This window comes from Elaeis guineensis, chromosome 12 (assembly GCF_000442705.2).
Source record: "Elaeis guineensis isolate ETL-2024a chromosome 12, EG11, whole genome shotgun sequence".
Lineage (NCBI taxonomy): Eukaryota > Viridiplantae > Streptophyta > Magnoliopsida > Arecales > Arecaceae > Elaeis > Elaeis guineensis.
In genome coordinates, this window is record NC_026004.2 from 35,162,274 (window position 1) to 35,184,466 (window position 22,193).

Consider the following 22,193-nt stretch of genomic DNA (forward strand, 5'->3'; position numbering starts at 1 on the left):
TTGAATTTCAAAGTTTTGAATTTTGAATTTCAAATTTTAAATTTAAACTTTTAGATTACTACTTAATCTACGCATGTAAATGTATATCATATTTTAGAACCATGCTCTGATACCATTTATGGGAATTTCAATGCAGGGGTAAAACAGTAATTTTAAAACTTTTTTAAAATTCTAATTTTACAGTGAAAATTATTAATTAATCTAATTAATTAATATGTATTAACTCTACATAAGGATCTAAATATGATATATATAGCATGCATTTAAATTTAAAATTTTAAATTCTATAGTAAATATTTTACTGTTATGTGTTCAGAACACATTACCTTCGTGCAGATAGTCGATCACCTCAGTCTGATCACTGTCGGGATGGTCTGATCATTACAATGTAGCCACACAGTATGTCTGACCTCCACAGATCATCCACACGAAGCTTTCGATCGGATCGGCTTCTCACGAATGCTAGTTCGTTGCAGAATCCTTTCGACGGCTGATGCTGATCGAACTCCTTCATCGATGTCTGTCGATTCTTCAAACACTCTAGATCATCAGTAAAGATGCTTGAGAGGTTGATGAAGCTCTCCCTGAAGTTTGGTGGGCTTACGATACTCGTAGCTCACCTTCTCACTTCCCGAACCCTAGGAAGAAACCCTAGCGTACTCTCAGAAAAATCTACGCCCTTTCTTTTTCTTTTCTTTTCTCTTCTTTTCTTCTCTTTTCTCATGCACAAGGCTTTTCTCACACTACCCTTCTCTCATAGATCAGATGTGTGCATGCCCCACCTTCTCATCCCTTTTAAAACGGTGCAAGACCGCATTTTTACCGCATTTTTATCGTGTGAGAGGATAAAGCTAGGTGGTTGCTCACTTGAATTCAAATCGAATTTGAATTCAAATGTCAATCAACCTATCCTTATCCACTCAAGGCATGAGAAGGGAGGGGTGTGGGCTTCTTTGTGCGTAGAGAGTTTACACGAGAAACTTTTTCTCATGTAGAGCAAGTGGCGCACAAGTGGATAAGGTGGCACATGAGATTAGTTGCCCATTCAAATTCAAACTTCATTTGAATTTGAATGGCCAACCAACCATCTTTATCCACTCAAAATGGCACACAAAGGAGGGATGTGAGAAGGCTTCTGCATGAGAGAAAATTTATGAGAACTTGTTTCTCGTGAATTCAAATAGGTGCAGGTGAGGTGAGGTGGCGCAGGGAGATGAGTCAAGGTGGTTTCAAATCTAATTGAACCAACCTTATCAAAATAGGTTAGATACAATTAGACTAAATTAAATTCAATACAATTAGGCTTAATTAGGCTCAATAAAATTTTAATCAAATCAGAAATTGACTAAGTCCAACCCTTGATTAGACTAATTTAAACCCAACTTAACCTAATCGGGTCAAACCCAACTGAATCCAATTCAATTGGACTTGATCCAAAAATAATTACTCAATCAAATTGAGTTAATTAGTGATCAAATCACTAATTAAATCTCTCATAAATATTGAGTCCAAATCTGATGGGCAATCGGGCATCAAAGTCCATCGATATGAAATCTTGATCGAAGAGTCCCAAACCAGTGGGACTCTTGACCCCGGTACCCAAAATGTGTGGAACTCGTGATCAGAGAATTTTGATTCTCGATCACAGAGTCTCAGATACATAGGACTCAGAGTCTCCAAGTATTAGGACTCTTAGTCGAAGAGTCCCAGTCCAGTGGGACTCTTCACTAGCCATCAGATCAGATAGGAACCTCTAATGTGTGTGACCCCGCAGGTTCGAACCTAAGCCGGTAGCACAGGAATCAATTCTTGTACTAATCGAAGTGACCATCTAGCAATGGTATCCGACATTCGGATAGGTCGAATAGTCACAATCGTAACATTCAGAACCTATGCGAATATGGTTACTGTATAATTCATCCCTTTTGACCCTTGTGTATAGGACGACTCAGGGTTAAACTGTCAACCCTGATCAGATCATCCGAATCATGCTCAACTCAATCAATCCTGTGACTCCTCACTAGGACTACCCTGGCCAAGGTTTTGCTAAATTGAAACATGACTGTACACAGCTCCTGAACTGGAGTGGTCAATCCCATCTTGACACACACACCGACAAGTCAAGTACTTGACTACACCCAGCAGCCTTCCATCACTGAATTAAAAATTCAGGTAGTCCAGTGCCTAAGTGCAGTGAGTTGCTTGCAAGTCACCGTGGCGGTCTCAGGTCGGAGGGACAGTTATACCCATATCCCATCGGAGCAAATCTTGACAGTAGAAAAAGCTTCAGAGTTGGTCATATTCAATGCAAATGTACCCTTATATCTCACCTGTATGCCATATCAGTGTCTCCACACTCCTTGGTTAAGAGGACAACCAACCCATATGGTACACAATGACCTATACTTGATAAACGTTGTTGTCCTTGGTAACAACGTATCATTTGGTCAGAACAGGTTTAAGGACTAAACGACAAATCCTCCTTTGTCGAGTTTAAATAGTCCTAAGGACTTCACCACAACACAGAAGTTCATTAAAAGATGAAATAATTTATGATGAAAAATATAAAAATAATTTTTATTTATTTATAATTCATATACTAATACAGGAAAGAGCACAACCGTCAACAGGCTGACGATTGGTTTTGGGACACTATTCCCAATAAGAATGTGCAGTCAAACTCAATAGCCTCACTGTGAATAGTCGAGATACCTTAGGTCAAAGGACCACTCACACCACTGTAGTATCGAAAAGATCACTGACGAGTGAGTAGACATCCAAGTGATTTCTCATATTGGTCACACTCAGTGCAAGTTATTCTTTGACAACCACCTACACCCTCACCCCAGTATCCCTACACTACAGACCTGAGACTTATCTGTCTATAAAAGAGGTGAACCATGCACCGATCTCAAGTAGATTGATCACTGTCTTCCATAACAATCTTTTGATTGAGAGCATTTAGAAACTAACCACTAATTAATGTATGTCTCAAATTTTAAACACCTTAAGAATATATAAAAATTATTTTTGTTATATTCTAGGATAAATCATGGACACATAAATATAATTAAAATAAAAAAAAAATTATTCATAATAAAAATATTATAAGTATAAAATTAAACTCTAGAATTATAAAATATATCAACCAACAATTGACTTCTAGGGCATATATCTAACATCCACATGCCAAAATTTATGGTGCCTTGAGAGAAGAAATAGTCCTCTTGGTCTCCTCCACACGCCTAGTATTCCATGTGGTGACTTAAATTTTATGGAAGCCAAAACAATCACCATGTGAGGAAATGAGGTGCTAAGAATTCTTAACGCCAAGAGTTGGTTTTCATGCCCCTTCCTTTCCTATTTAAAGGGAGTGCTACATTGGATGTGGCATGCCATTTGCTAGGGTTTTGGGCATGAGATTGAGAGAGAAAAATATAGAAAAATTTGAGAAAAAGATAAGAAAAAAAAAGAGAAAAAAGTAGAAAGAAAAGATAAGATAGAAAAGGAAAGGCAAGAGTTGCTTATCCTAGGGTTCAAATTATCCAAGAGTTGGACTTCTGAATCAAATTTGGGTGGTGACATCTTTTGAGAAAAAGTTTTAGGTGTGGCTCTAGTGGAGATTTGAAGGCATTCAGATGGTAGTGCAAATCATCCTTGAGAAGAAAATTGATAATAAACTTGTGAAGAAGGCTGCAGCACTACATCAAGTTAAGAAGGACCTTGATCAATCCTGTGCAGATCACCATTGGAGGACATCTACTTTGATATTTTGTGAAGATCAACTCATCACCGAATCATCATCTTTGAGAAGGTATAACTTCTACTTTATATGCATGCTTGATTTGTTGAAATCTACAAGGTAGTCCTAGGGTTTGTGTTCCGATTAGCATGTTTTAAGTGTTAAAACTTATTTTAAAAGTATGTAAAAATTTTAAAAATCATATCCCGCTATGCAATCAAAACCCAACAAATGTAAGAGTCTCAAGTTTACTGGGACTCTATCTCCTCTCAAACGGTAGAAAGAGGATGTGCACCCCCTTTTTTGGCATCACACCATGGAGAAAAATTAGGGAGAGTGGGTGCAAATTCAAAATTTTCACCCCCTCCTGGCTTATCTATCTTCTCATCCTCTGGGGACTGGATAAGTTCAGTTTGAATTTTGTAATACCCTGAATTGAGGATATGGTGGCCTGAGAAACTTGCATTTGCATTTAGCACGCATATATATAAATATGGCATAGCATTTCATGTATGATACACTTGAGCTTTTAAAACTTAATTAATTAGCATTAGTGAAGTATAAATTTGTGGAACACTTGAGGAAGAAATTGATTAGGAGATAGAATAATAAAAATAATGATATTGAAGTTGAATTGTTGGAGGACTATTTAAAATTGAATGAGCTGATTTTTGTATAATAGATTTGTGTGCGATTGACTCAAGTTTCAGGTGAGTCGACTCATCTGCAGGGAAACAGCAAGAACAGAGTGGGTCCCAGGTGCTTTGTGCTTTGATTTAAAAAGAGATTTTATGGAGATAGCTCAATAGCCTTGTTATATAAAGAAAAGGCAAAAATTTTCTTAATAGTACATCAGCAAATGCATTAATTGCAAGTCTTTTATGAGGATGACATGTGGCAAGCAGTTCTTTATTTTATTTGCATTTCAAACTTTAACCATATGTTCCTTTTTGCTATCATTTGGATCCCTTAAGTAAAATATACAGAATAAAGAGGGAGAGGAGTTGTAGAGGGTCCTGTTCTTAGCCAAAAATTAAGAAAAATTCAGCTAGAAAGAGGTGATTTTAGATTGAAAGAAGAAAGGTTGCTAAAATTGCTGGTTTTAGAAAAGAAAGGGAACTTGTGTTGATTTTAGCAAAATTTTAGTCATTGGAGGAAAGAATTTTAATCTCTAAATTAGATTTAAATTGGATCTTGAATAATTACTATTAGACTCAATATTTTGATGGATCAGATTATGAGTTTAAATTTGAATTAAAGATGAATTACTGCTATAATTTCTGCTGAAAATAGAAAATAGTTTGAAATCTTTTCAGCAAATAAATTAGAAGTTATGTTGGTTGAACTTAGGATAAACTATAAGGATGAATACAATTTAATTACTAGAATTTTGGATTCATGTTGAGGTTTAGGTAATCCCAAAATAAGGCAAAATAGAATAGAGTAAAAATAAAAGTTAGAAGGGTTAAAGAACAAGCATAAGAAGTAAAGCATGCATTCTCACACTCATGTATCATGTACTATTGTGTTAATAAGTGTGTATGCCAACTTTATAGGAGAAGAAGAGGACTCTAGGGCTATGTTGGGTGAGTCAAGGACCAAAATGGTGCAATAGCTATCTAAAGGTGAGTGGTTTCCATTTAATTTTGGTGTTTTTCACTATATTTTACTATGAAAAGATTTACTTTGAAAAGGAGGTTAGTTTCCTACTATCCTATATCTTATGTATATATATGCAAGCAAGAAAACAAGAATTGATTTTCCATTGATAGGTTATTTAAGTGTATGTATATGTATGCACAATTAGTTTGGACAACAAAATATTTTTGGCTTGAAAGTTGTTCCAAATCAGCTTTTCAGTATTTAAAAGTTTATCGAGTATATTTTCAGTAGGCTACCCATAGAAGTGATCAATCTATATGTATACCAAAGTCCAATCGACACCTATTTATGAAATATTATACCCAGTGGAGCCTAGCAGTATCAGATACACCGTATCGACTACCCATAATAGGGATGCACTGTGGTGTGGTCGACGGTAGCTCAACCGACACCTCCTTACGAAATATTATACCTAGTAGGGCCTAGCAGTATCAGATGCACCGTATCGACTACCTATGATAGGGGTGCGCTGTGGCATGATCGATGGTAGCCTAGCAGTTTTCTTTTTCAACGATCATTTATATAGTTTTATTCTCATTTAACATACAAAATTTTAAAAATATATCGATTATTTATGATGTATGTATCATGAGTATCACAGTCAGTTTTTTTGTTTTCTCACTGTTAGATGGATTACTCACTCACTGAAACTAGCATCTCATTATATTTTTTTTTCTCTTGACAGACTTAAGATATTATAGCTCAGCATAGCAGTTGCATCTTCGGCACTCATTCTAGTAGAGGTTGGTCATGTCAGCTAGTGGGACGAATACTCATTTTGGTCATGCCGGTATGGGGGGAAAGTATCTTTTTCTTTTGATCATGCTATCTAGTGTGAGGAGCTCATTTGGGGTTATATTTTAGGACTATATTCTATATTGAGTTATATTTTGGGTTGAGTTTGTACAAACTAAAAGAAAGTAAAAATAAAATGTACTTTAAACCTGGTGTAAAGGTTATGGATGATAAATGGAAACCTAGTGTTGCTCTACAACTATGTTAGATGATTGAGATTTGACTTTAACTTGAAGTTGTGTTGATTGTTGGATAATGTGAGTATGATATTTAAATTGAATTGTAGTAGGTTAAGTGCTTAAATAGAGTGGTGGTAGGTTGTAATAAACAATCAGGATTTAATAGTATCTTGATTGAGTCGACTCAACATCGTGTCAGTCAGGTGTGCTAGTTTTCAGAGCATATCGGAGTCCACTCAAATCTATTTTGAGTCAACTCAATTTTCTCAAATGACCTTTTTATACAAGATTTATCTCTAATTCATGTCTAATTTGCTTGAGGTATTCTTAATTGATTCCAATCCTCTTTTAATGGTGTATTCCATCTACAAAAAGTACTTTTAAGAGCAATTTGAAGAATAATAGTATATTTTTATATTTCAATGTCTAGTTGTCATCAAAATCATCTTTAAGGTCAGTGAATTTGATTATTTTAATTATATTTTGTTGGAGGATGGTTCAGACAAGATCAAAACTTGGTGGAGAACCACCAATAGGACATAGAGATCAAGGACGAGCCTCAGGTAGAGATAGAGGCTGAAGTCAGGGTAGATCGAGAGAAGTTGATAGAGATGGCCAATCTCATAGGATACCATCTAGTACCTCTTCTTCTACCCCAAGGGAGGAGGCAGAGGATTCACAGTTACATGATCATATGCATGACTCTCCATCTATTACACCAGCATCAGCACATCCAGCACAAACATAGGCACCCATTACTAGATTACAGGAATTGATAGGCAAAATCACTCAGGCCATTGCTGCTGCTATAACTTCTGCTCTTAATTTTCAATCTCAGAACATAGATAGAGAAAGAAATTATGAAAGGGCTAGAAAATTGGGTGCAACCAAATTTTTGGGTACTACTGATCCAATACAGGCAAAGAATTGAATTCAAAAAATAGAGGGATGTTTGTATTGATGAAGATGACTAATGAGCAGAAGTTAAGCATTACTACTTTTCTATTAGAATGTCGAGCTCGACATTGATGGACATCCTATGTTGACAAGCAGTCGTGAGGTGTTGTTATTTCTTGAAATGATTTTAGAAAAAAATTTTATCAGCAATATTACTCAGCTGTATATCAAGATCAGAAGAGAAGAAAATTTTTCAATTTGACATAGGAAAAAATGATAGTAGTTGATTATGAAGCTAAGTTTACTAGTTATCTCATTTTGCTCCAACATTCATAGCAGATGAGAAGAAAAAATATTGATTATTTCAGTATGAGCTGTACCTTAAAATCAAGGCAAAGACAAAGATGCATAATTATGGTAGCTTTGCAAAATTGATTGCAGGAGCTATCAGGGTGGAAGAAATTGAGAAGGAATTTTATAACCGAAAACAAAAAAGGGGTAATAGAAGTGCACAGGGTTTCTTCATGGGTACAGGGGGAAATCAGCTATCTAAGAAGATGAATATTTTTAGGCAGTCTTATCAGAATTTTAGAACATTGGTAGAGTCAAGCATGGGTTCTTTTGCTTTTACCAGCACGGGATAGAGTAAGATAGAACAAAGATTCATTTCACAGTCAGTAGGAAGCAGGATGATAGGAAGAAGTGAGAATCAGGGCAGCTTTAATAGGGGTGCCAGTCCAACTACTATTTCATTAAATCATATTCTGTAGTATGTTACTATGGGAAGCTCCATCATGAAGAATGTAGAAAAAAATCTGAAGGATGTTTCAGGTGTGGACAGATGGGCCATTAGAGGAAGGATTGCCCTAACAATGCTCTAGTTAGGAGTCTTCTATCGAAGCTAAATACTTCACAAAGATTTCAGACCAGGGGCGACAATTATAATACTAAAGTACAAGCAGATAAAGTGGGAACTAGTACCAGTGGGTAGGGTGCCATTTCAGGTAGGCCGAGGGCTGAAGCAACAGTGTTTGTCATGACTAGACAAGAGGCACAGGCTACTCCCAATGTGGTGACAGGTATGTTATCCATATTTGATCATGATGCATATGTGCTAATTGACCCTAGATCCATACATTCATATTTATCACCTACATTTTCCATGCATGCTGATAAAAGTTTAAGCCGATTAGATTGCAGTTTGGTGGTGTCTATGCCAGTGGGAGAGTCATTTGTTACAGATTAGGTATACCGGAGTTGTTTGGTTCATGTGGGTGTGTTGGGAATAGTGTCCCAAAGTCAATTGTCAGTCTGTTGACGGTTGTGCTCATTTTTGTATTTGTACATGAATTATGAATTAATAAAAATTATTTTGATATTTTTCATCATAAAATGTTTCATCTTCTAATGAGCTCCTATGTTGTGGTGAAGTCCTTAGGACTATTTAGACTCGACAAAGAAGGATTTGTCGTTTAGTCCTTTAATCTGTTCGCGACCAAATGATACGTTGTTACTAAGGATGACAACGTTTATCAAGCATAGGTCATTGTGTGCCATATAGGTTGGTTGTCCTCTTAACCAATGAGTGTGGAGACACTGGTATGGCATACAGATGAGATGTAGGGGTACATCTGCACTGAACGTAATTGACTCCGGAGCTATTTTTGCTGTCAAGATTTACTTCGATGGAATATGGATATAAATATCCATCCAACCTGAGACCGCCACGGTGACTTGCAAGTAACTCACTATACTTAGGCACTGGACTACCTGAATTTTTAATTCAGTGACGGAAGGCTGCTGGGTGTAGTCAAGTACTTGACTTGTCTGTGTGTGTGTCAAGATGGGATTGACCACTTCAGTTTAAGAGCTGTGTACAGTCATATTTTAATTTAGCAAAACCTTGGCCAGGGTAGTCCTTGTGAGGAGTCACAGGACTGTTTGAGTTGAGCATGATTCGGATGATCTGATCAGGGTTGACAGTTTAACCCTGAGTCGTCCTAAACACAGGGGTCAAAAGGATGAATTATACAGTAACCATATTCATGTAGGTTCTGAGTGTTGCGATTGTGACTCTTCAACCTATCCGAACATCGGGTACCATTGCTAGATAGTCACTTCGATTAGTACAGGAATTGGTTCCTATGCTACCGGCTTAGGTTCGAACCTGCAGGGTCACACACATTAGAGGTTCCTATCTGATCTGATGGCTGGTGTAGAATCCTACATGTTTAGGACTCAGTGATCGAGAATCAGGATTCTCTAATCATGAGTTCCACACATTATGGGTACCGGGGTCAAGAGTCCCACTGGTTGGGACTTTTCGATCAGGGTTACATATCGATGAATTCTGATGCCCGATTGCCATCGAATTTGGACTTAGTATTTATGAGAGGTTTAATTAGTGATTTGATCCTTAATTAACTTAATTTGATTGAGTAATTATTTTTGGATCAAGTCCAATTGAATTGGATTCAGTTGGGTTTAACCCGATTAGGTTAAGAGTTGACCTAATCGTCGAGATGGTTTGGTCCCTGATTTGATCAGGGGTTGGGCTTAGTCAATTTCTAATTTTATTAGGATTTTATTGAGCCTAATTATGCCTAATTAATTTGGGTTTAAATTAGTCTAATTGGACCTAACTTATTTGGTTCAATTAGGTTGGTTTAAATAATTAAACCACCTTGACCCAATCTCCATGCGCCATCTCACTTCCATTGCACCCATTTGAATTCATGAGAAGGAACTTCTCATGAATTTTTTCTTCACGCCAAGCCCTCTCCATGCCCCACTTTAATGTGCCATATGAATGGATAAGGATGATTGGTTGGACATTCAAATTCAAAATAAAGTTTGAATTTGAATGGGCAATCAATCTTTGCACCTTATCCCTTTTTTTACGTCCTATTTATTACATGAGAAAAGGTTTCTCATGAAATCACTCCATGTAGAATTTAAGCCACACCTCATACCTTTAGTGGATAAGGGATGAGTTGGTGTCCATTTAAATTCAAAATTTGATTTGAATTTAAATATGCAATTACTCATCTTTATTCTTTCTTTTGGATAAGACGTTTGACGTTGTTATAAAAGGAGGAGAAGAGTGGGGCGTGCAAGAAGAAGATTTTTGGAGAAAATTTTATGGTGTGAGAAGTCTTGTGCATGAGAAGGAAGTCTATATCCTTCCAAGAGAAAAAGAAAGAAAAGAAAGAAAAGTGGGTGCAAGGTTTCCGATGAGTTTTCTAGAGTTTTAGCCTGGGGTTCGGAAAGTGAGAAGGTGAGCTACGAGTGTCGTGAGCTTATAAATTTTAGAGAGATCTTCAACATCCTCTCAAGCATGTCTATTGATAATCCAGAGCATCTGAAGAATCGACAGACATCGATCGAAGGAATTCGATCAGCATCGACCGTCAAAAGGGCTCTACAACGAGCTAGCACTCGTGAGGAGTCGATCAGATCGAAAACTTCATGTGAATGATCCACAGAGGCTAGATACGCTGTGTGGCTATGTCGCGATGATCAGACTCTCCCGACGGTGATCAGATTGCAACGATCTACTACCCGCACAAAGGTATTGTGTTCTGAACACATTACAGTAAAGTGTTTACTGTTCGAATTTGATTTTCAAATTTAAATGAATGCATGCTATATATCATATTTAGATCCTAGTGTAGGATAAATTTATGTTAATTAATTAGATTAATTAATAATTTTCATTATAAAATCATGATTTTGAAAAAATTTTAAAATTACCATTTTACCCCTGCACTGAATTTACCCCACAAATGGTATCAGAGTGGATTTTTAGATATGATATATATATTTGCATGTGTAGATTAAGTTATAATCTAAAAGTTTAAATTTAAAATTTGAAATTCAAAATTTAAAATTTGAATTTTGAAAGTTGTTCGAAATTCAAATTTCAAAAATTTGAAATTCAAAATTTGAAATTTGAATTTTGAAATTTGAAATTTGAAATTCAAAATTCAAAAATTTGAAATTTAAAATTTGAAATTTGGTTAAAATTTTAAATTTAAAATTCAAAATTTAAAATTTGAAATTTGAAATTCAAAATTTGAAATTCAAAAATTTGAAATTTAAAATTTAAAATTTGAAATTTAAAATTTAAAATTTAAATTTTAAAATTGATATATTTAGATATACTTGATCCAAGTAGCAAGTAATCGAATTGGGTTGGTTGCCATGGTCGTCCGGTCATAGGAGAAAAGCAGGGTTTAAAGGCCCTCTCCTCCCATTCGATGGGGTCTCCTATGGCAGTAGGGGTGCCACTGTAATTACATCCCATGCAGATAAAGTAGCGAAAGAAATTAATTGTAAAGGTTCAATTGTGAAATTTATCATGAATGTATTAGATTAGATCTAAAGAAATATTCATGATTTATTTTGATTGAGTTATTTTTTATTATGTAATTAGCAATAGGATTGCTATTTATGAAATATGCTGATCTATTTGTGAAATGAGTCAACATATTTGGTGAACAGAAAATAAAACCTTTCAAATTTAAAAATTATTTTCAAAATACCAAACCCTGACCCATCAGCCCAAATACTTAATTAAAAGAATTAAGTATTGTTTAGTAGGTCTAGAATTATGAATTAAGACCTAAGACAATTGCATAAACTTGTGGGTCAATGGGTTAGATGGATTAGGTCCATAATTGGGTTAGACCTAAGGTTAGCTTAAAGAAATGGACTAAATTAGAGTAATTGGTCAAATCTAATCAAAGGTTGAATTAGATTAAGTCAAGGATACTCTAGACTCAACTCCAATAGTTGCAGTTGAATGGGTCCATGTCTTTAACTAGACCAAGATGGACTTAATTCATGGCTACGCAGTGGAACCCTATTTACTAAGTTGATCAAATTAAAACTAATGAACCGGTTGGTATCTAAGGTAAGTTTGGCAGTTTGACCAGTGGTTTTTAAGTGGGAGCTACTCGCAGTGATTCAATCTCTGACGAGTTAATAGCTTATCCCTACCACTGATCTCACTTACCTGGCCAACCTGGTGAATTAGATTTTGATTAGATCACTTGGTGATTAGGGCTCACCCATGTCATTAGGTAAATCAGTTTGACTGATTTAGGTGCACCTAATGCTGGCTTAATTAAATCCTTTTTAATCTGACTTGGTGAAGTCAGTGGGAGGATTGAAATTGGCTAGTAATTTATCTTCTCATCTATTCTTTTAATAAAATCCTCAAAAATTATTAGGTCCCTAAAAATGATTAAGTTATATTGATAACTAAGTCATAGCCTCCCATTAAGTGAGTGATAATGAGTCCATTAGTTTAATAATCATTGGAGGCCCAAAGGCCTGGTACTTATTGACTAATGGAATTATCATTCATAATATGATAATTTGGTTTGAGTCTTTCTGATGGTGATCAGGTTGGCCGGCCAAAGTTGGGCCTGATCATTTATTGGTTTGATTCACCAAATCAAATCATGTTAATGGCTGGACCTAACCAGATCTTTTCAGTGGAGGCCAAAGCCTACTGATTAGGTTCTGGGGCAAAATCAATTACTAGAAGTTGTTTAGAGAAACAACTGGTTATGAACCTACCCATAGATGCACATGGGTTGATCAACCAAAGTTGGGCTCGTGTGTAGTCTATGTGGATTCTAGTACCCACTAAGGAATTAAAGTAATTCCTCGAATTGGAGGTTGAGGCTACGAGTTCATAAAAATACTAGGAGAAACTTTAGACTAAAGTCCAAGTCTTTAGTATTTATAATTTATGTACTAATAGAGGTCTGGTTTTCCTTTATGCAGCTATGGCCACTACCCTGTCCCTCCGGTCATTATTAGATAATGACAAGCTCATGGGACCTAATTTCAATAGCTGGTATCAAAAATTAAAAATCATCCTTGAGCATGAGTGGATCCTTTATATAGTAACAGATCCGGCACCTGAGGAGCCAGCCCCGAATGTTAGAGGGACGGTCCGAGATACTTATCAGAAGTGGTTCAACGACCGCACCACCGTTCAGTGCATTATGCTGGCGGCAATGAATGATGAGTTCAGCCGCAGGTTCGAGAACGCCCAGCCACAGGAGATGCTTCAAATGTTGAACGACTCCTTTGGCACGCCTGACGACGTTGAAAGGCACAAAACTAGTTGTGCCATTTTCAATGCTCGGATGAGGGATGGAGCCTCAGTCACTGATCATGTACTGTACATGATTGAAATGATTGAGTGCCTAACTAAATTGGGCTTTTCCCTGCACGAGCAGCTCGATAAGGATGCGATCCTTAATTCATTGCCTAAGTCCTTCCTTCCCTTTCTTACTCATTTTCGGATGACAAAGCCTGTAGTGAACTACCATGATTTGTTGGGGTTACTGTAGAACTTTGAGAAGGATCACCAGCTCCATAAGGAGGTGGTGAATATTGTGGGAGGATCTTCTTCTGGTCATCGATCCTTTAAAAAAGGGAAGAAGAAGAACAAGAAGAAAAAGAATAAGAAGGTGCAGCTGCATGCTGGGATGTCTGCACAGGGTCAGACCAAGAAGCACAAGCCCAATCAGAGCCAGGCGGAGTGCTTCTTTTGCAAGAAGCAGGGGCACTGGAAGAGGAACTGTCCTCTATACATTGCTTCCCTAGATCCGAACAGGCCGAAGAAGAAGCAAGGTACTTATATGATAACACCTTGCAACTTTTTTATTTGTGATACTACTGTCTTGGTATTGGATATCGGAAACCCTTATCATATTTACAATTCAATGCAGGGTCTGCAGGTCAGTAGGAGATTTGATGAAGGCGAGAGATTTCTGAACGTTGGAGATGGAAGCAAAGTTCCAGTTCTAGCATTAAGAATCATGAACCTTGTAATCAATTCTCAAAATATAATTCTGAGTGAATGTCACTATTGTCCAAGCTTTTTATTAAATATTATTTCTGTAGGCCTTTTGGCCATGAATGGTTATTAATTTTTAATAAAAAAAAATATTTGCAATATCATTTTGAATGGTGTTACAATGTTTGTTGGATAACTTAATAATAAAATTTACTTTCTATCACAACCTGTTAATGTGGTTCAAACCTTCGGTAAATGCCCTAGAATAGATAATGTGTCAGAAGTCTACCTTTGGCACTGTAGGCTAGGTCATATCAATAAGAACAGGATAAACAGGTTGGGTCAAGAAGGAATTCTTGAAGTAGGTGATTGTGAATCACTTCTAATCTGTGAGTCCTGTCTTCTTGGTAAAATGACCAAATCACCTTTTACTGAAAAAGGTGAGCGAGCCAGTGAACTCTTGGGTTTGGTACATTCTGATGTATGTGGACCCATGAGCTCAAGTGCAAGAAGTGGATATTTCTACTTCATAACCTTCACAGACGACCTATCGAGGTATGGGTATGTCTATTTAATGAAGCATAAATCGGAGTCATTTGAAATGTTCAAACTATTCCGAAATGAGGTAGAAAAATAAACTGGAAAGTGTATTAAAACTCTTCGATCTGATCGAGGAGGTGAATACCTTTCCAATGATTTTCTGACATATCTTGGGGAGAATGAGATTCTCTCTCAGTGGACTCCTCCTGGAACACCACAACATAATGGTGTATCTGAAAGGAGAAATCAGACCTTGTTGGACATGGTTCGATCCATGATGGGGTTTGCTGGTCTACCGATCTCCCTCTGGAGATATGCGCTCGAATCGGCTTGTTACCTTCTAAATAGAGTTCCGAGTAAGTCTGTAACCAAAATGCCATATGAGATATGGATAGGACGTAAGCTAGTACTCTCACACCTTAGGGTTTGGGGGTGTCCAGCTTATGTTAAATGTTTAATTATGGACAAGCTTGGACCTAGGTCTGACAAGTGTAATTTTATAGGGTACCCAAAAGAGACCAAAGGGTATTACTTCTACGTAGCTGATGAGCAAAAAGTGTTTGTTAGCCTTAAGACAATCTTTTTGGAAAAGGAGTTCCTTGGTGAAGGGACTGTTGCCTCTAAGGTCGAACTTGACGAAGTTCGGCAGGTGAAAAAACCGACACAAGTTGCTAAACCTGAACCGGATTTGGTTAGATCAGATCTGGAGCCCATTATTTAAGCACCTTTAAGGCGATCTGGTAGAGTACCACGTCAACCGGACAGATACTATGGTTTCTTGGTTCGGGACGGCGATCCTATTGAACTTGATGAAAATGATGAGGATCCGATCACCTATATGGATGCAATGCAAAGACCCGACTCTGAGAAATGGCTGGAGGCTATGAAATTCGAAATGGAGTCCATGAAGGTCAACGATGTGTAGACATTGGTTGACCCACCCGAAGGAGTAAAACCCATAGGGTGTAAGTGGGTCTTCAAGAGGAAGAGGGGCACAGATGAAAAGGTGAAAACCTATAAAGCCCGTCTAGTTGCCAAGGGATATCATCAACGTTATGGTATATACTATGACGAGATATTTTCTCCTGTGGCAATACTCAAATCCATTCAGATTATGCTTGCGATAGCTGTCCATCTGGACTATGAAATCTGGTAGATGGATGTGAAGACAGCTTTCCTAAATGGAGAGCTAGACGAAGAGGTGTATATAATACAACCTGAAGGATTCACATCCACAGATGAGTCTAAGGTGTGCAGACTATAGAGGTCCATTTATGGACTTAAGCAGGCATCCCAGAGTTGGAACATATATTTTGATAGGATGATCAAGACGTATGGCTTTGTTAAGAACGAAGAAGAATCCTGCATTTATAAGTGGGCTAATGGTCCAGTAGTAGTATTTCTTGTATTGTATGTGGATGATATTCTCTTAATCGAGAATGATGTCCCTACATTATAGGGAATAAAGATTTGGCTGTCGTCACAGTTCTCCATAAAAGATCTGCGAGAAGCTTCCTACATCCTAAGGATGAGGATCTATAGGGATGATCTAAAAGGTTGCTTGGTTTATCTCAGTTCACGTACATTGATACTATGCTGAAGAGGTTCAGCATGGAGAATTCCAAGAAAGGCTATCTTCCGATAGGCCATGAAATTTCTCTCTCAAAGAGAGATTGTCCAACAACACCTCAAGAGAGAGAGCGTATGGGTAGGATTCCATATGCTTTGGCAGTGGGATCTATCATGTACGTCATGATATGTACACAACCAAATGTGGCATACTCACTAGGGGTAGTGAGTAGATACCAATCTGATCTAAGAGAGAATCACTGGAAGGTTGTTAAAACCATCCTAAAGTATTTAAGAAATACTAAGGACCAGTGGCTTGTTTATGGTGAATCGGACTTGAGACTTATAGGGTTTACAGACTCTAGTTTTCAGTCTGATCACGATGATAGCAAAAGTGTGTCAGAATTTATTTTTTACCCTTAATGGTGGGGCTATCTGCTGGAAAAGTTCTAAGCAGCACATAGTGGCTGATTCAGTTTGCGAGGCAGAGTATGTCGCTGCATCAGATGCTGCCAAAGAAGCGGTGTGGCTGAGAAAATTCATCATCGAGCTCGGAGTAGCACCCTCCCTTGTTGGTCCAGTTTTGCTCTACTGTGACAGCTCTGGAGCCATTGCTCAGGCGAAGGAACCAAAGGCACACCAGCGGACGAAGCATATTCTGCACCGCTACCATCTCATCCGAGAAATTATGGATTGAGGTGACGTCGATCTTCAGAAGATTGATGGGAAGGAGAACCTGGCTGACCCATTCACTAAAGCCATTGCGGTGAAAGAGTTCGACAACTACAAGTCAAAGATGGGTATTAGATACAGCACCGATTGGCTTTAGGCCAAGTGAGAGATTGTTGGGAATAGTGTCCCAAAGCCAATCGTCAGCCTGTTGATGGTTGTGCTCATTTTTATATTTGTACATGAATTATGAATTAATAAAAATTATTTTGGTATTTTTCATCACATAATGTTTCATCTTCTAATGAGCTCCTATGTTGTGGTGAAGTCCTTAGGACTATTTAGACTCGATAGAGGAGGATTTGTCATTGAGTCCTTAAATCTGTTCGCGACCAAATGATATGTTGTTACCAAGGACGACAATATTTATCAAGCATAGGTCGTTGTGTGCCATATAGGTTGGTTGTCCTCTTAACCAATGAGTGTGGAGACACTGGTATGGCATACAGGTGAGATATAAGGGTACATCTGCACTAAATGTGACCGACTCCAGAGCTATTTCTGCTGTCAAGATTTGCTCCGATGGAATATGGGTATAAATATCCCTCCGATCTGAGATCGCCATGGTGACTTACAAGTAACTCACTGCACTTAGGCACTGGACTACCTGAATTTTTAATTCAGTGATGGAAGGCTGCTGGGTGTAGTCAAGTACTTGACTTGTCGGTGCGTGTGTCAAGATGGGATTAACCACTCCAGTTTAGGAGCTGTGTACAGTCATGTTTCAATTTAGCAAAACCTTAGCCAGGGTAGTCCTTGTGAGGAGTCACAGGATTGTTTGAGTTGAGCATGATTCGGATGATCTGATCAAGGTTGATAGTTTAACCCTGAGTCATCCTAAACACAGGGGTCAAAAGGATGAATTATACAGTAACCATATTCATGTAGGTTCTGAGTGTTGCGATTGCGACTCTTCGACCTATCCGGACGTCGGGTACCATTGCTAGATGGTCACTTCGATTAGTACAGAAATTGATTCCTGTGCTACCGGCTTAGGTTCGAACCTGCGAGGTCACACACATTAGAGGTTCCTATCTGATCTAATGGCTGGTGTAGAATCCTACATATTTGAGACTCAGTGATCGAGAATCAGGATTCTTTGATCACGATTTCTACACATTATGGGTATCAAGGTCAAGAGTCCCACTAATTGGGACTTTTCGATCTGGGTTACATATCGATGAATTCTGATGCCCGATTGCCCATAGGATTTGGACTCAGTATTTATGAGAGGTTTAATTAATGATTTGATCACTAATTAACTCAATTTGATTGAGTAATTATTTTTGGATCAAGTCCAATTGAATTGGATTCAGTTGGGTTTGACCCGATTAGGTTAAGAGTTGACCTAATCGTCGAGATGGTTTGGTCCCTGATTTGATCAGAGGTTGGGCTTAGTCAATTTTTGATTTGATTAAGATTTTATTGAGCCTAATTAAGTCTAATTAAGTTGGGTTTAAATTAGTCTAATTGGATCTAACTTATTTGGTTCAATTAGGTTGGTTTAAATAATTAAACCACCTTGACCCAATCTCCATGCGCCACCTCACTTCCATTGCACCCATTTGAATTCATAAGAAGGAACTTCTCATGAATTTTTTTCTCATGCCAAGCCCTCTCCATGCCCCACTTTAATGTGCCATATGAATGGATAAAGATGATTGGTTGGCCATTCAAATTTAAAATAAAGTTTGAATTTGAATGGGCAATCAATCTTTGCATCTTATCCCTTTTTTTACGCCCTATTTATTACATGAGAAAAGGTTTCTCATGAAATCACTCCATGCATAATTTAAGCCATGCCTCACACCTTTAGTGGATAAGGGATGAGTTGGTGTCCATTTGAATTCAAAATTTGATTTGAATTCAAATGTGCAATTACTCATCTTTATCCTTTCTTTTGGATAAGACGTTTGACGTTGTTATAAAAGGAGGAGAAGAGTGGGGCATGCAAGAAGAAGATTTTTGGAGAAAATTCTGGGGTGTGAGAAGTCTTGTGCATGAGAAGGAAGTCCATATCCTTCCAAGAGAAAAAGAAAGAAAAGAAAGAAAAGTGGGTGCAAGGTTTCCGGTGAGTTCTCTAGCGTTTTAGCCTGGGGTTCGGGAAGTGAGAAGGTGAGCTACGAGTATCGTGAGCCCACAAATTTCAAGGAGTTCTTCAACATCCTCTCAAGCACATCTGTTGATGATCCAGAGCATCCGAAGAATCGACAGACATCGATCGAAGGAGTTCGATCAGCATCGACCGTCAAAAGGGCTCTACAACGAGCTAGCACTCGTGAGGAGTCGATCAGATCGAGAGCTGCGTGTGAATGATCCACAGAGGTCAGATATACTGTGTGGCTATATCGCGACGATCAGACTCTCTCGACGATGATCAGATTACGGCGATCTACTATCCGCACAAAGATATTGTGTTCTGAACACATTACAGTAAAGTATTTACTGTTCGAATTTGAATTTCAAATTTAAATGAATGCATGCTATATATCATATTTAGATCCTAGTGTAGGATAAATTTATGTTAATTAATTAGATTAATTAATAATTTTCACTGTAAAATCATGATTTTGAAAAAGTTTTAAAATTATCATTTTACCCCTGCACTGAATTTACGCAACAGGGTGAGCATGAATTAGCAACAGATCTAATTCCTTTAGATATGCATAAGTTTGATGCTATGATCACTGTCATAGATGATCAAAAATAAATATAATTCACTACTGTATAGATAGTGTGAGTCAAGATCATATCCACAGGAATCATGTTAGTTATGATTGAGTCAGCTAGTTTTAGGTTAGATAGCAATATGAATGCTGATTAAAAGACTACTTAGATTAATAAGAAAATAAGTAAATAAAGATAATTAATTAAAAATTGAATGTAAGTATGAAAATAGATTCTCAGGATTTCAACTATTTTCTTATTAGACAGCTGATACTCTTTTTAACATGTCTTGGATTGGTATCTAATCAATAAAGATATAACCTATCTTCGAGAGCACAGTCTGTACCTTTGGATCATGGCTCGTCTCTTAAAGTTATAGACTAGTAAAAATTATTTAGATACATAAACCAATAAATCTATGATCGATTCTCGAGCATAGTCTATCTCGCTGAGCACAGGTTGTATCTTTAGATCACGATCCGTCTTTACGTAGTCATAAGCTATTCAAAGACTCATATCAAATATAAAATAAATAAAAAATAAAAAATAAAAAAAAGATAGCCAAGTCTTTTATTGCATGATAAGAAAGAAACACAAAAGATGGAGAGACAAAAATACAATCATTACAAATAGTTCAGTGATTTTCTGAGATGTGACGTCTAGCCGACCATCGAAAGATTCTTCACCACAATCTATATTTTGGACTCTAGAGATTCTTTTTTTGAGACTTGGAGAAGACCTTCAACAATACAAGAAAGAGATTTGGTGGAGAATAGACTGAGAAAAATAGGTTTGAAAGAGGTTGGAAGGTGGAAGAGGGTTGCTAAAATTTTTAGGCTGCAGTCTGTAGGGCTAAAAAGAGAGAAGGATTTGGAGGACTTTTTTGAGGCTTTTGGATGTAAGATTTTTATAACTTATAGGGGACTGATGGAGGCTTGAGATGGAAAAGTTTGAGGAAAAAAGGTTATACCTATAACCAGCTAAAAATCTAGAAAGATAGGATTGGCGTGAAAAAGAGCTGTGGTGTGGAACCTAAGGCTATGGGAAGGAGAGGAAGATGATCCCCGTAAGGGGGCTGATGTCCCTTTAAGAGAGAAGGGGGGTATATATTTATAGAGTAGAGGCTAAAATTTCAAGATGATTTTAGGCCTTGGAGACTCTAGGGTTTTATGAGAAGAGAGATAGAAGCATGAATAAGGACCCTTAGATCTTTACATTGCTTCTCCTCTGTTGATCAATAAGTTGCATTCACACTAGATCTTCATGAAGAGTGATCTTTTAATCTGAGTCCCTAAGATTTAAGTTATATTCACATTTGATTCTATTTATCTTCTAATTTAGGCCTTTGATTAGAGAGGTTTTTTCTTAATCCTTGATTTTTAAATTGCGTTCATACTGGAATGGGAGCTGGTTACCTGGTTCGCTCAAATCTGATCTGATTTGAGTCTAATTTGAATCGTAGGAATCCAAACTCCCAATCACCTATAAAATAGATTAGAGAGTATCAAATTTTTATAAAATAATATCAATTATTATAATATTTAGTACCTCTAGTGATCTAATTCAAGTGTTCATCACATCCCCCAACTTAAACTTTACTTGTCCTCGAGTAAAGTAGATACATTAGCATTGTGCACCAAATTATCCTTGAATCGAAAGTTATCTTAGACACTCCTAAAGACAGCTGATATCCAGTCAGATCATTAAAGAGATACCTCATTGGATTATCAATTCGACCTAATTAGTGATTGAGCATTAGCCATAGAAATTTTTAGAGATCTTCTTTCACCAACTCTGCACTCTATTCTTTAAATCCTCTAACATAATGTGAGGGTGTAGTATCTTTTTACAGTTTAGTCTCCTTATTCTCTTTTTTTTTTTTTTTTGTAATAATATTTACATGTACGGTTGGTGCAATGTCTTAACCCTTTAAGCTTTCTAATTGACTCTTGTAGCAATCTTTAGGCTAATGACTTTCAAAGCAGTTGGCTTTAGAACATCAGGTGTAAAATATCTCTCAGGCTTACTGACTCAAGTCAAAAAGGCTACGAGTTAAGACTAACTCTATAAGAGATTTTTTTATATTCTTACCTTTTGATGCAAACCATAATAGTTACTTAGGTGAAGGGATCTGGTTACTCAGTGAGACAATATTTTTTTTTTCTTCTTTTTTTTTTGAATTTAGATTCTAAGGAGGACTTTTTGCATACTTCAACATTTCCATTTATAACCGCATGAGGTAGATTCTTTATTGAGATAGGTAGAAAGAGGGTTCTAGAATCACTCCAAAATTTGGTTTGGTCTAAACTCTACCATTTATTGGGTGTCCTTAATAATTTTTTCCTCGATATCTCTAAAATTATCTAGATCGTTAATCACTTATTGATTAAGATACCTAGTTAACTTCAAATCGAGACAAAATTTAAATATACAAAGCTAATTATTTCTGATCATGTTTAAGAACTTAATTAAATTAGTTATCCTCCCCAACTTAATTTTTATTGTCCCCAATGGAAGAAGAGAATCACAAAGTAGAATAAAATAGAAATTACAAGAAAGGATACCACCTGAATTCAATGTGTTCATTCATTGT